This window comes from Myxocyprinus asiaticus, chromosome 40 (genome assembly GCF_019703515.2).
Source record: "Myxocyprinus asiaticus isolate MX2 ecotype Aquarium Trade chromosome 40, UBuf_Myxa_2, whole genome shotgun sequence".
NCBI classification, from domain to species: Eukaryota; Metazoa; Chordata; class Actinopteri; order Cypriniformes; family Catostomidae; genus Myxocyprinus; species Myxocyprinus asiaticus.
This window is the reverse complement of record NC_059383.1, coordinates 11,076,587-11,092,237: the sequence shown is the minus strand read 5'-3', so window position 1 is coordinate 11,092,237 and position 15,651 is coordinate 11,076,587. Positions and strand designations below refer to the sequence as shown.

The window sequence follows — 15,651 nt, the reverse complement described above, 5'->3', positions numbered from 1 at the left end:
CATTCTCAAATTTATTCTTTAAGAGTGCCTTCTCTTGCCATAGCTATGCCAGTTTTAATGCTGAAATTAAATATTTACTTCTTTAAAATTGGAAATTAACAGGCATGACTCACAAGTCTTATTTTTCTAGTCCTGTTTGCTGCCCTATAATTTAGGTGCCATTCAACAGTGAGACGCTAATTGAATAAATTACTGTGCAGCAAAGAGAGTTTTATTTCCATCTGATGATTTGTCGGTTAAGATGGCACCCCAAAACTGAGAGACAGAACCATAATGTAAACTCACCTGCCATCATAAATACATCTTTTGATTTGTTGATTTAAGTCACGTCTCACATCTCTGCACACAAAGAGCTCCGTGTCACGGCTTCTGGATCTGTACTGTTCTTCTAAACCTCACAGCAAGATCATAAATTCAGGTCATGTTCTGGAGCAGTTCTGCTGTTCGATTGAGGGAAAATCTTCCACCTAAGAACCCTCACCACCCACCACCAACATGCAAGCCATGCTCTTCATTTGCCCCCTATTCCTACCCCATCAACCTTTCTGATAGAACATGCTAGTGGCATGGATTTGTAATTGTGAGGCAAGCAGAGATGATCCTGAAGATTTCTAAATTCCTTGCAGTTTCTGGCTGAAGGAGGTTTGTTTTCTAAACAGGCTGAGATACCGAGACGTTTCACGTGAGCTCCAGTCACAACACGCTGGTTTGTTTTCACGCGTCGTGTAATTTGTTTAGACAGTCTCCTCAGCAAGGGCCTCATCTCTTAATGTCAGAGCTCTGCTGGATATTATGTAGGCAAATCAGCGCCACTGCTTAAACAGTTTTTTTGCATCCCCACTTGTTAGACATCTGACCTGTAATTTAGCAGTCTAAGATTGTAAGTCAAGAAAGATTAACAACCAATCTTTAACACCTAGATGGTTTAGTCTGTGGAAAGCAGTAGAGATTGTAGGGGCCTTGTCAATATTGGCACTTACTTAAAATAATCACATTTATTCCATCTGCAAGCCTAGTTGAAAAAAATAGGCTGGTGTCTGCAATGTTGCTGGTCCAAGATTGCCTACCAAAGCTACCATGTTCCAAAACCTCAGTTTAAGTCAGGTTTTCCAGCAGGGAGGTGTACTTTAGCACGTGGTGAGTCTTTGTTGGTTGAGTTTAATAATAAACAGGCCTATTAATAAAAGTCATTGTGAGGTTATTCTATGAAGAATAGGCCTGGCTTGCCAAACAAGGATCTTGAAACAAAGAGTGTGAAGATTTGTCTCAGGTGATAATAGATGGAGGTCAGGAATAGCATGGAAATGTATGGCAGAGGGCAGGGCATGGAGCTTTTCAACCCATATTCACGGATGCACCGCATAACCCTCAAGGCCTGAGGAGCTTGTAAACAGAGAGTGACGGACATGTTGTCAATGCCGGAGGGTCAAAGGCACAGATGATTCACACAAACACTTTGAGAAGATACACATTGTTGATTGGAAAAATGTTTTTGTCTGGTTAATAGTATCCATTTTAAAATGTGATACCAATGCATTGTGTGGTGCACCAAAGTACTGAAGATTTGCTGCAATTTTGAAAGGATATTAGCTTGAGTCATATTTTAGTTAAAATAAAAGATGTAGTTTTGAGGTATTGATCATAGCTTTGTTCAAAACACAACATAAATACTCTTATTACAAAAATACTGTGGTTCTGAATATTTTGTTAAAAAATATCATCTTTGGGTGGTGCAGGTTGTTCCATATGTCATGTACATTTTAGTTCGGACAATGGAAAAAAAAGGGCTTTGGTCACCCACCAGAGCTGGCACAAACAGGAAGCTAATTCCCTTACCTCTTCCTGTGACAAATGGCATAAAATCAACTTTCTTACAGGTGCTGTTTCTATGTACACTAGGCAGCCTGATCTCATGAAAATTCTGACCCCGTTTACACCTGGTATTAAGAAGCGTCTTGGGTGATCCGATCACATGGTCAGGCTAGACACATCACTGTTTACACCTGGTCGCTTAAATGCATCTCCTGTGACTACTTGTGATTGGATTTGGAGGGGAGGGACTCTGTTTCATGACGACATCCCTCAGTCACAATGTCAGTGTGTTACTGCATGATATTAAAGCGCAACAAAGTCAGAAAAGACAAAGAAAGCGTGAAAATAATGGCGCACTATTTCTCCCAGATGCGCTGTAATTTCATCTAAGCACAAAGTCAACATTTTGAGCAGAATTATCCATTATTTTAGTTGATTAGTTGTATTAAAAGGGCTTTAGATGTTTGTACTTCTCTTCTGTGTTGATATAAAACACACTGAAGAAGATCTGTAAAGTTCTCGTGTTTGTGTATGAATTCGCTTTTTAAAATTTTCTGATTGGATGGTAATTTCCTTTTAAAGCCGCTAGTAACCGACAATGTTGAAACTCTTGTTTTAGCGAAGTGGTTGATTGACAGGTGAGAGGTGCCCATTTGGCATATCGCGGCGCCATTTTGTGACCCGTTCTGCATAACACAGCGGCCCATTTCAGCTTATCGTGGCCCATTAGGCCCCGTTTCACGGACGGCCATTCGGGAAAAGTCTCGGTTCTCCTGCTGTTAGAGCTTATCAACAGACAGAGGTGTTGAGGTCAGACCTCAGATAAGCACAGGAGTGTGTTTTTGTGTGTGTGTTTGACGGAGGCAGGGAAATCGTCGACCTGTCGCCATCAGATGTGTGGAGGGGCTCTGAATGATGAATTCCTGTACTCTCTGTATTACTTCCTGTTCTGGAGGGCCCTGGCTCCGAGAGCGATGGCGGCCGTCCTACTCCCACAGGAAGTGAGCATGGATCAGCTAATGGAGAGGAATGTGTTCCTCCAGGGACTTTGGGGTTCTAAACCCTCCTTTTTTTTGTTTGGGGGTAAGGTTTGTGTTTTTGTAGTGTAGTTTGTGTTATAAGCAGCCAGAAATAGACAGAGAGAAATAAACTCAAGGGAGTCAGCACTTCGTTGTGCAGTCAAAAGGCCCTAGAGTAATGATGCTACCTGGACATCTGTGTATACTCCAGGTTTGAGTGTGAAGTCTTAAAGCAGGGGTAGGGAACTTTTTCCCTTTAAGGGCCATTCGAGTATTTACGAAATTATCCACGGGCCATCCATCCATCCATATTATACAATATTTTGCATTATCAATTAAAATAATTTTTTATAATTACTTTAATTGTATTTTATTACAGTTAAATTGAATCAAGGAAATTTTTTTTTTTTGCTTTTCAAATTATTTCTCAAATGGTCTTGCGGGCCTTATACAGTCCTGAGGCCTGACATTCCCCAACCCTGTCTTAAAGGGAAAGTTCATCCAAAAATAAAAAGTCTGTCATCATTTACTCCAAAACCATATTGTTTCATTCATTCCATGCAACACAAAATAAGAAATTCTGAAGACTGTTCACTCTGTTATTTCACATATAACAAAAGCATACAGTGACCAGAATTTGTCAAATTCCAAAAAAAGAAGAAAAAAAGTACCATAAAAGTAGTCCATGCGACTCTGCAGTGTATTTCAAGTCTTCCTAAGCCATATATGATAGCTTTGTGTTAGGAAAAGACTAAAATTTAAATTAATCTTTCAATATTACAGTCTGCAGTAGCTGTCAAATCTCATTTGCGCAAGCACATATTCAGTTTATATGTAAAGATGTTTTGCGCCAGATTTGACGTCAGTGACAACAAACACCATTGCTTCACATATGTTTCGTAATGGAATGAGATGAGCCAAGTTTGAATGTACACAAATATGGACGAGATTTCAGAGCTACAGCAGAGGGGAAGATTATTAGAATAACTGGTGTAAATTTAACCACGTAAATTTCAATCTGTTTGGTCGTATGGATTACTTTTATGGTTTTTTTATTACCTTTTTGGAGCTTGAAAACCTTGGTCACTGTATGCTTTCATTATAAGGTAAAGAGCAGCACGAACATTCTTCAAAAAATCTCCTGTGGTGATTTACGGAAGAAAAGTCAGAAGGGATTAAAACTAGATGAGGGTGAGTAAATGATATTAGTATTTTCAATATTTTCATCAACTGTCTTTTATCCAATGCATTTAATTAAGTCAAGCCCATAATTACTCCCATACCCAGATTCACCCCATTCAAGAAAAGCAAAAGCAATCATTTGGCATACAGTTTCAAAACAGCATGTTAGGAGCTTAAGAAACTATGTAGTATTCCCATGGCCAAAAGCAGCAGTAAATAATGAAGCTGTCAGTAGGGGGTCTGCGGTTTTGCATTCTGGCTGTAGGTGGATGATATACAGCAGACCTCTCTCTTTCCTTACAGCTCTATCCATCATGCCAGGCCCTAATGTGACTGTACAACACTGGGGACTTGATCAGACGCTGCCCTAATGGGCACAGTGCCATACGCCTTATTTGACACAGAGCATGTGGTAATGGTGATACTAGAGGCCGAATCAAAGAAATATTGCAGACTGCTTGTTACATTGTTGACTTGGCCCACATTTGTAATAATTGATATAGATACAGTGGCCCCATCAAGTATTTGGACACTTAAGCCACACTTAAAAATGTATAAATCCCATTGCATATAATCCAAGTTTAAACCAAGAGGTATTTGCAAACAAATGATGCAAGACCGTTTCTCAGGACTAACTTCACTTTAATTACATTTAACCAGCATGTACCAAAGGCAAATCCCTATCAGAAAGTGTCAAAATTATTTTTGTATTAGTTTTGAACAGTATATCTGTTGTTTTATTAAAAAATAACCAGCTTTTTTGGTTAAATGTTTAAAAAAAAAAAAAAAAAAAAAAAAAATCACTTGACTTGGATATTTTGTTGGCTAATGCATTGAAATTTTAAGTGTGGATTAAGTGTCCAATATTAATACCAACCCCTTTAGAGGACAGGGAGGGATTTATTATCTGAAATAGTTTTACTTTCCCTCCGAATAGTTTTGCATTCCCTCACAAAAAGCTTTTGTGTTGTCACGCAATTGTAAGTGTTCCCTTGCTAGAAGTTTTGTGTTCCCTCGGAATACCTTTATCCACCCCTTACAAATAGCCACCATAGTTGAACTATGGTATTTGTAGTAAAACCATAATCAAAATTTACCATGGTTTTAATACTGTAACCATATTTTCATTAAAACCATAGTAATAAATCCCAAACAATACTTGTACAAATCCTAATCATTCTGCCAAAAATAAATAAATATATATATATATATATGCATATGCTCTCATGAAAATTAACCATGGTTTTTTTGTTGTTGTAAGAACACTGGTTTTATGTACCATAAATGAACAATGGTATTGCTATAGTAGAACAGTAGTAACCATGTATTTTTTGGCAGAACGGTTATGATTTTTATTACATTATTTTTATTTTCCTCTATTATTACTATGGTTTTACTACAAATATCATGGTTAAAATGTGGTTGTTATAGTACAACCACGGTAAAATTAGTTTTGACTACAAATACCATAGTTGAACTATGGCTACTGTAGTTAAACCATGGTAAAAATTTTGGATGTGGTCATACTACAAATACCATAGTTCAACTACGATTACTGTAGTAAAACAATTTTTGTAAGTGATGGATAAAAGTATTGCGAGAGAAATGCAAAACTTTTTCAGAAAATAAATTCCCTCCCTGTACTTAAAGGAGCTCTGTACTGTATATTGGGAAAAATATTAAGGAATAATACTAGGAAAAGTATTGTCTCTGCTTTATCATTCGAAATCTCAACATTGGAAAGTTTCCAGCGGTATTAAAGATGTATAAATTACTTTCAGGGATGCAGAGGAGAGAACATACACTACATATGTATAATAAAACATTTCAAAGAGGTGAAGAGCACTCAACGTGTTCACATCATGTATAAACACTAACATGGAACGTGAAAATTTGTGTTTTTAAAATTGTAATTTTTTATTTCTCTGCGCAATGTTTTTCTGCAGCAGGCCAACATTCCTCGCTCTCGAGAGAAAAAGTGAAGCGAGATAGAACGGTCCTCCAGAGCTCAGTTACAATGACAGGGCGTGTGGATTTCTTTTGTTTCTTTTTATAATTTGTCCCGGAAAAGCTGACAATTGCTTGGCTGTAATGAGCGCCGTTATCAATCTTACCGATGACAATAGTAGGAAAACCTGTGCTGTGTGCAAGGCAGGAGAAACAGCATTTCCCCCTCCAACCAACCACATTGACCTTCACTTTGCATTCTTTATAGTTTGTGTTTGTTTTTCCTAGTTTTCATCACTTTGTGGGAAATCTCCAAATTTGTGTGACCTGAGCACACAGACTTTGTATCTTGAAGTAACAGTCTCATTCACTAATAATTACATAACATTTGCGTAATGTGCACAGTAAAACTTTTTTTTTTTTTTTTACACAGATGTTTTGTCAGATTCTCCAGACTGATCTCACTTGAATTCGGCAACAGGAGGTTGAAAGTTCTGCTGCTGAAATCGATCTGTGCTTACTGAAATTTAAACCACTGCCCCTAGTGGCTGAAGCTGGAAGTGTTGTTGAACCTATGAGTATGTGTGAACTCCAGTTTCCAGGTGAAATGTCCACAGTGTGGTACCAAAAGTGAGTTATAAAACAAGCGGTTTTTAATTGTAAATAATGTAATACAATCAACTGGAATGCATATTTTATTAACCATATGCCTTAACTCAAACCTCAGCCCTAATCCTAACCACCAGTGGAGTAAAAATATAATTTTAGAAGGAAAATGCAACCTGAATCACACACATCGTTTATGTAAATGCAATTAACTTGTTCTCTGTAGCGCTACAGGAAAAGGTGAACACATTTGAAATGATGCAAAAATGTCTGATGGTAGATGCCGCTTGGTAGTAACTTAGCAGAATGGGGTTGATGTCAGGGTACTGGAATATTTAGTAGCAACATGTCAAGCTCTCGTGTGATCATGTTGAAACATGGTAAACATGGATAACCGATATAATATCCTGCAGCCCTTTTGGTGTCTTAGTTTGATCTTGACTTACCCAGCATCACTGAATTAGTGCTCTTCAGTCAAACTCGGTTCTACAGCATGTGTGGGTAAACACATAAATGGAGTTTTTAGGGGGGAATGATTTGCGTGGGAACCTTTTAGATCCCAGTGCTCACAGTTTATGGGCCTGCCATATCAACATGCAGCTACACATCGTAATATGTCAGGGTCACCCAAAAACATCCATCACATCTGAGAGTGTGCCATGCCTCCACAATTCCCAGAGCTATGCTTTATTTGGACTTAAGATATTTATCATTTTCTGTAAAGTTCAAAAGATGACTGTTGCATTATGGTGGTAATGTCATTCCAATTATTTAATGCAAAATATTATTTAAAGGAGTTTTGTTACTTGGGTTCAGCAGTTGCAGTTTGATTAATTTTAAACTGAACTTATTTATTGGCACTCTAATATGCAAATATGTAGGTTCCGGAGCTGTAGCATAGCAGATGAAACATTTGTGTGTTCATGTGAGTTCAAGTCTGGCTTGCATTTTTTTCCCCAATCCCTGCTTTTCTCCCAATAATTTTCTTAATCTCTATAATGTGTGTGTGTGTGTATATATATATATATATATATATATATATTAGTATACAGGTGGAATTTACTTTTTCTTTGATTTTTCATAATGAAGCGAAATGAGTTAATGATTCAAATCTCATAATTCATACTTTAAATCATAATGTCAAAGCTCATAGTGTAACAAATGAAAAGTATCAGTGTCAGTATCATTGCACTAATTTCAGTGTATTTCTTCATTTGAAATAGAAAGTTTGTGAATCATTAATCATTCAAATGCAGTCTTAAATTTATGTTTTTAATATTTAATATAATATTTTGGGTTAAATATACGTTAAGCTCTATCAACAGCATCTGTGACATGCTGTCAATTACCAAAGAAAATAATTTAGACTGCTCTGAATTTTGAAAAAAAAAAAAAGAAAAAAAAAAGTGATAAAATAAAATATTATAAAACAAGCATTTGTATTGACAATTATACAATAACTTTATAGATATGGATACATGTACAATATTCTTTTTAAATCATCATTAAAATGTCTGAAACCATTATTTCTCCCCTGTTAGAATTCACATTTCCAATGGGCAAAAAGAGTGTACTTAATCTGCTTTATATTTGTTGAATTATATGTCTAATTAAAAGCACATGCCGCTTTTACCGTTTCGCCTAGGGAGAGATTTTAAAGCTCACTCTGCAATGCATTACATTTAAGCTTTGCTGCTGCTCTTTAAAAGACTACTGAACCAAAACGGCTCGTGTGTTCCTGGCTCAAAATGCACTTCAGTGTTACTCTATACTGCTCAGACAATTACCTGCCTCATTATGTCCACATGTTGGCCAAATCTGGTACCAAGCATTAGTGTGAACCTACTGCAACACTGTCATCATGTAGGAGAATCATAAACAGTGTCTGTTAGACATTATTCTACGATGAGTGACTACTGAATTCCTCCATTTGTTATCTGTCCGAAAATTCTAAATATGAGAAAAAAATTCAAATACCAGCCAAATAAATAAATACTGTATATGCACAATCAAACCCTCAAAATGTATAATTGATCTTACAATGTGTCTGTTAAATTTCATTTAGCTACAGTTTGATTTCATATACTCAATGTTTCAGAAAATGATTCATATAAAATAGTTTGATATGCAAAACTTTAAATTCTACAGTATATAATACATATAAATTATAAATTATACATCAGTAATGTCTAAATAATAATGTTTATTATTATTTAAATTAAATACTACTTTGCAATGTATTACCCTCACAAAAAAACTCTACTGTAGATATTAGGGTTACATCAGGTAAATTGGATCACTTTGTGACTAATTATATTAATGGCCTAAGTTACCTGATTTCACACTAGTCTGATAATTACTATGGTACTGAAAGATTACCATATTCATACATCACAGTACATATATGATTCTCCAAGATGTATGTACTTCCAAAAACTGCTATCATGATACCATGTCAAAATAAAATAAAACTGTATATTATACATTAATATATCACATTATACATTTATGTTATGTGGTACTTTAATTCTGAAACCACTTAATGTGCAGCCAATTACCTTGATGATTTCATATTCTTAATTTTTATGAAAACGCAGTGCTTTCTCTACCCTCATAGCTGTTAAATTCCTGGGAATTGTGCTGTGCCAACATTTGGTTCTCATAAGCAGCAACTTGCCCCACGTCACCACTGTGTTTCCGAACTAAGAAACAAACAACATGAGTTCAAATCAGTTAGAAACAAGCAATGCTACAAAAAGATGCATTTATATAATTGTAGCATATATTGTGCATATATGTCTATATATATATATATATATTATAGGTGCTTTTCTTTTGTATTAGTCTTAATCAACTGCCAGAGGTCATTGCAAATCGCTAGTGGTTTTATGGGTAAAAGTTGTTGTTTTATTGAGTCTGTTCCTCTTTTCAATATGTTTTGCGAGATGTGTTAAGTCAAAGCTGTTTCTCTTGCTTTCTGATGCAACTACATTTGGTGTTGACTCTTTCTTTCGGTTGAGCGAAGAGAAAAAGAAGAGATCCGTTTCAACACAGTTTATCTTCCCAGCGTAAAGACAGATTAATTTTTTCTCTCTCTGTTCTTCAAACAGAGAACATTTAGCCTCTTTTGCGGTAACTCTACAGCGCACTTGCATCTTAGTTTAAGCAAAGACAACAATGGGTTTATTTATCGCTGTGTTCTGTTGCAGACTGTTTAAATAACACTTGGGCCTTTGTGTTATTCTCTCATCTCTCTCTCTCTCTCTCTCTCTCTCTCTCTCTCTCTTCTTCACTCGCTCTCACTAATGGCAAACAGTTAAATGGCTGCTCTGAAATGTTTGTTTTCTTGGCTCTGCAAAAAAATAGTTTGCAGATGACAAACATGTCAAAATTCCGCCAAGTGATCTTCGCTTTAGCCTCTCGCTTTTGTTTAGCGCAGCTCGTCTTGCCGTCTAACGGAGGCTTGAGTTTGCCTCTTTGTTTTTGATTTACTCTATGTGGACTCTCAGTGTGTTTAGTTTGTGTGTGTGTGTGTGTGTGTGTGTGATTTCACAAGCTATATATAGGCACAAATGGAATCTGCAGATTCTTATGCATGTTCTGTGCTGATCTTAGGGGAAAATCCTGGGAATTCTGTGGAATGTAAGTTAAACATGGTAAAACGTGTTAAACAGCACTGATTTACACTCTTTTGAGAATTCTACCTCCTTATTGATAGCACAAAACATAATCAGATAAGCCATATTTCACTTAAAGGGTATTAGTAGAATTCTTTGGAAATCAGGCATTTCAATTCAATGGAAATCTGCAGTCGCAGATTCTGTGTGGGCCTGCCTATAAGCATTAATTGTAAATTGGAGGCCTTTCAAATGATTAGTTATGGTAAATTGGATTATGTTGACTGTGACGCTTTAATCCATATTATGAGGCAGATCCAATCATATGTGTTTAAATTTTGTTTTAGTGTTTCTGTTTTATGCATCACATAACAGTCGAATGATGAAGACTGACAGAGAGAATGAGCAAGAGCGAGAGAGAGAGAAATATAGAGAGACAAGTAAGAGAGAGAGAGGGAGTGTATAATTGTGGGAAGGCAAGCTAATGAGCGTATGGTGTTGTGTTGGAATCTGTTCGGCTGTGGGTTTCTGAGTGTCAACTCCTCTTGTAATAATCTTCGTTCTCTGACTCTTTTCCTTGTGTCTCCATCTCATGTTTGAAACACAGTCTGGGTTGTGTTCCTGTACCATTGATATCAAATATTACCTAGGCTCTGTCTCCATATAGATCAAACATGCTATTATAATCATAATATTGCATACAGTGTGTTATGTATTACCATATAATCTCCAATATCTTTGGCTGATATTTGGACATTTGACCAAAACAGTAGACATCAATGTATTAAGTCGTCTTTACATGTACTTCTGAGTAAGAGCTAAATGTTGGATTTACCAAAGTTTGCAATGTTCATGGTACTGACTCTTTGAAAGGTATTCAATTGTTTTGTCTTGGTACATTTAGTAGAAAGTAAACAAAAGTTTGTTGAGCAGAAATGTATGCTCCAGTTTTACTTTCAGAGGTAAATCCAATTTCAATGGTGCCTTGATCCCATCTCGTAATACAACAATACAAAACATAATTCTGACTTTATATTTCACAATTCTGACTTTATTTCTCGCAGTTGCATTAAATCAACTGAGAGATAATCACAATTGCGTGATATAGGCTAAAATCGCAATTGCAACTTTAATGTGCACTCAGTAATTTATGCCCCATTAAAAGCGTTTTACTCCTAAAGAAATGAATTGTAATTTTGAAACATATGTATAAAATCATGATCACTCACATGAGATGAGGACTAGGTTTTATTTTACATGGGCAGGGGCGTACTCATGGGGGCTGCAATTTTAGAATCACATGACCAGCTGAACACTACTCACTTTATCTCAGTAACCGTCTTGTTATTGGACACTTTCACTCTTGGATTAAATTAATCATGACTGATTGTGAATAGTGAATTTCTCCAATGGCATCTGTAACTGAAAACTATTGATTTTGAATGATGCTGCATCCAAAACACTAGGTGTCACTGTAAGTACAAGATGACACAAGCAAAAAGTTACTGAGTGCACATTTAATTTAACGTAATCACGAGATATAATCTCGCAATTTAGTTTTATTTCTCAACTGCGACTTATATCTGATATACAGATATTATGAGACCTGGGGTGCATTTTTCAAAAGCATCGTTAGCCAACTATGGTTGCAAGTTCCATCATTACCAACATAGTTCAACGATTTGGTGTTTTCTAAAACAAACAGCAAACAGCACTGCAAAGTTGAGTGGTTGGAAGTACAGCTCTTTACCTGTGGTTAGAAGCATAGTTCCTTGTTAGTTTGCTGTGTGGACATTTGACATCACAGAGGCTTCTATATCTTTCATTCTATATATATATATATATATATATATATATATATATATATATATATATATATATATATATATATTTCATTCTGTCAACACTTTGGCCACAGGATTTTTCAGAAAGCAGCATTCTGAAACGTCATTTAAGCACAAATGCAGCCGTTTAAGGGATTAAAGACTCACTTTGTGACACCCCATTTCTTTCGGAGAACACTTTTATTTATCCATGTTAACATATAAATGGCGTTCTTTTAGGTTTTTGAAGAGTGTGCATGTGCTTATGTGCTCAAGTACATGGGAGGAACCTCAAAGTCTGATATCGAGAGAAACCCATCTATTGCAGCGCAATGTATCTGTCGCATTAGTGCATGCCGCTTTCATGTCTTCAGCAGCTTTCTTGCATTAAATGGCCTTCTGTTGTATGTCTAAATGAGCTATTAGAATTGAATATTCGCAGAAGTTAGTACTCCACCCCCTGCGTAATGCCATTAACGACAGCTCTATAGTGTTGAACCAATGTGGTTCAGACGATGGATGTGCGACATAGTTGCTATGGTTTTTGGAACCATTCGTGACTAGCTAATTAATTTCTCCAACGATAAATTGTACTATAGTCAGGTTCCCTTCCTACATTCTGTTTCACCTGACTATTTTTAATACACGTCATCACTTTTCACCTCTATTTATACAGAGGTCAAAAGAGGAGTCCACTTTTAGTGCTCTATATTATAAAACAAACTAAGCCAAACAATGGAGAAATTTTGAAATGTGAAATTTTTGAGAATAGTTTGAGAGGTCCATTAGCATTTCTTTAGGACACATTAACCGCTCTCAGATCAGAGCAGAGTGGAATGGACTCATCTATTCAGCATACTGTATGTTTCTCAATTTTGACTAATTTTGTCACAACCTATCATTTAAAATATTTTGAATGTAAGGTTTTATTTAGTAACGTCTGCCCTCTTGTTTACAGCATCCAGCCATATTATTAGTTTGCGCACAAAAGCAGGTTAAAGTTAACCCAGTTTGAAAGTTATTCACATTGATTTGAACTCTATTTCCTACTTGCTTTTTGTTGCCCCTGTACCGTGCTGTATAAGAGACTCAATCAGTGATCTTGTTGAAGAGGAAAAATAGGTTTGCAGAGTGTTAGAGACTGATTTGAAATAGCTTGACACTTTCTTCGACATGTTAACATAAGGGAAGCAATAATTGTGTCCTATGGGTAGCTCTTGCCCTCCAACGTGCCATTACCAGAGGAATTTTTTTCTTGGCGTCAGTAACAGGATATGCCTGCGTTGTCAAAGAAGAAAGGGTGTTAGAATGGCTGCAAAATCCTAATGAAGAGGGCTCTGTGAGGGGAGACAGTGAGAGGTAGCGTTGGGGAGGAAGTGCTGAACTGAAATCTAGAGCAGAATCTGGTGGAACTGGAACACTGCTGACACACTCGCAGGAATCCAGAGCCAGCTTTTTCCATGCCAAATGAGACTTTTTTGCTCTCACTCTAAAAGATTTTGTTAGAATACACCAAGTAAAGAAGGGGATTTTTTAATAAACCGTCTTCATAAACCTGAGATCACCAAGAGACATCTGGGCAAAAAAAAAAAGAAAAAAAAAAAGAAAATTGGATATATTTTCAGTTGCAATTTTCAAAATGTTGTTGGCCTTCACGGAATTTGTGCCCTTAGAACTCTGCCAAAAGGTGCCTATATTTCCACAAAATGTGACAGCCAGTCATTCATAATATTTTACACAAAAAATCTCCCACCTCTTGCTTGTTTATTTTTTCATTTTTTCAATGTTGACTGTGGCAACATTTTTACAAAATGCTATTACTGTTCATGGCTCCTTTACACATATCGTGGCAGTTCAGAGGTGAAATGTCCACTTTTCCATTTTCTTTTAAACAGATGAGGTTTTTAAGGTTAATGCTCTATCGCATTTTAAATCAACAAAACTGACCTCTCTACCCTAACCCTTAAACCTAAACCTAACCAACAGTGTCAGAAAAGCAATTGTGAGATGAAAAACGCAATTGCTGAAGCAACCTCAACATATTTTGATGCTTCTATGACACTTTCGGCTCACGTGTCGACTCGAATGCTATTCAGGACTCGTACCCCAGTACTTTTTTTGATTTTCTGCAAAAAATGTAAGAAAGTATACATTGTAGGAAATGTGTGACTTTATGGCAGGGTATATTTACAACTGCCAGCATTCATCACCAATAATATGTAAGAATTGTATAATGGAATTAGTTTAGGAATCTTGGCCGTGTTTGACCACCATTATATGAAGGATAAATGGCAAATGATCAAATTTGAAATCTGAATAAAAATTCTCCACCATTAATTATGTAATACAACAGGCTCGTTGTATCTGCTCACAATTTATATATATGAGGAATTTTAGCTCAAGAATGGAATTATGATTAATTCTGGGAATATTGAAAGAATTAAGGTGTATGTCTGATCACTCGGCCAGGCTGAGTTGATATGATGCATCTGTTAACTCTTTAGAGTAATACTATTCTCATGGCAATCGAAAATAATATTACAAATATGTTGAAATATTGTTCGAGCACAGAGCGCAGATCTTTTAAGAATCAATTGACTTTCAAAATACTTTTCTAATCTACAACACAGAAACTAAACTAACACACATAGACAAACATAAAATAGGTTGGTGAGTGAGCTGTAACAGAAGGTGAATGGAAATTACCTGTACAGAGAAAATTGAACTTTATGGAGTCTATAGACATGCCCTGACCCATCAATACTTCATTTAGTATACCGCAATTTGCAATTGTGCTACCCAAAGTATTTTAATAAAACACCAGCACTTTCTAGCAAAGTCTGGCGGTTTACTTGCATTTCGTTGCATTTCTTTACATTGCTTTGGTTCTTTGGCTGGGTCCGTAGAAAGTTCTGGTTGTTCCATCGATGTTTTGGACCTCTGTTAAGATCGTGAACGCCGGGTAGTTCGGTGCTGGAATGATCAGGTGAGGCTTTGAAGGGAGGCCTCCCGCAAGGGAGACTGACAACACCCCGTCACGTGTGTCGTAGCGCAGAGAAGTGAACTCTTTTCGGAACTTTGCATTCCAAACTTTCCTGAAATATACATTGTGTGGAACCTGGGCAGAGGGGCACCAAAGCGAAGCCAGCCGAAGATGGGCTAAGAGCAAAGAGGCAAGAAAAGAGAGGAAGAGAGTGTTAGTCCTAGGCGGAAAGGTTTTGTTGAGTTGAGGTTGTCCGCACCCCAAGGTGTCTTGAGCCAATCAGAAGTGTCTTTTCAGATACCATGTGATCATCTCTCTGTCCCTTATTCTGAAGGTGATCAATGAGTCTTTGTTCTTAAGGTTTCTGTTTCCCACTAAAAACTGGGCAATGTTTAATCATTAACATTTATATAATGAAATCGCTAAGAAATATTAGGAAATACCCTTCATTAGAATTTGAGACATGCAAAATGAAACTCAAAGATAGTAAATATGACATACTTTCATGAATATGCATGTGCTAGTAACAAAACATGAAAATACCTGATTAAAAATCATGGTTAATTAATTGGTTTTACAACATGGATAATACATAACACATTATGAGAAACATGATTGTCAGGGTTATTATCAGGTTAAACCTTGAATGAGAAACATAATTG

The 15,651-nt window shown here is 36.5% G+C and overlaps 1 protein-coding gene across 3 annotated transcripts in view; it reads left to right on the top strand.

Annotated features, from left to right (window-relative positions):
* Positions 1 to 15,651, top strand: part of LOC127431287 (transcription factor COE1-A-like) — a 175,263-nt gene that overhangs the window by 52,556 nt on the left and 107,056 nt on the right. The gene's annotated exons all lie outside the window — the stretch shown is intronic.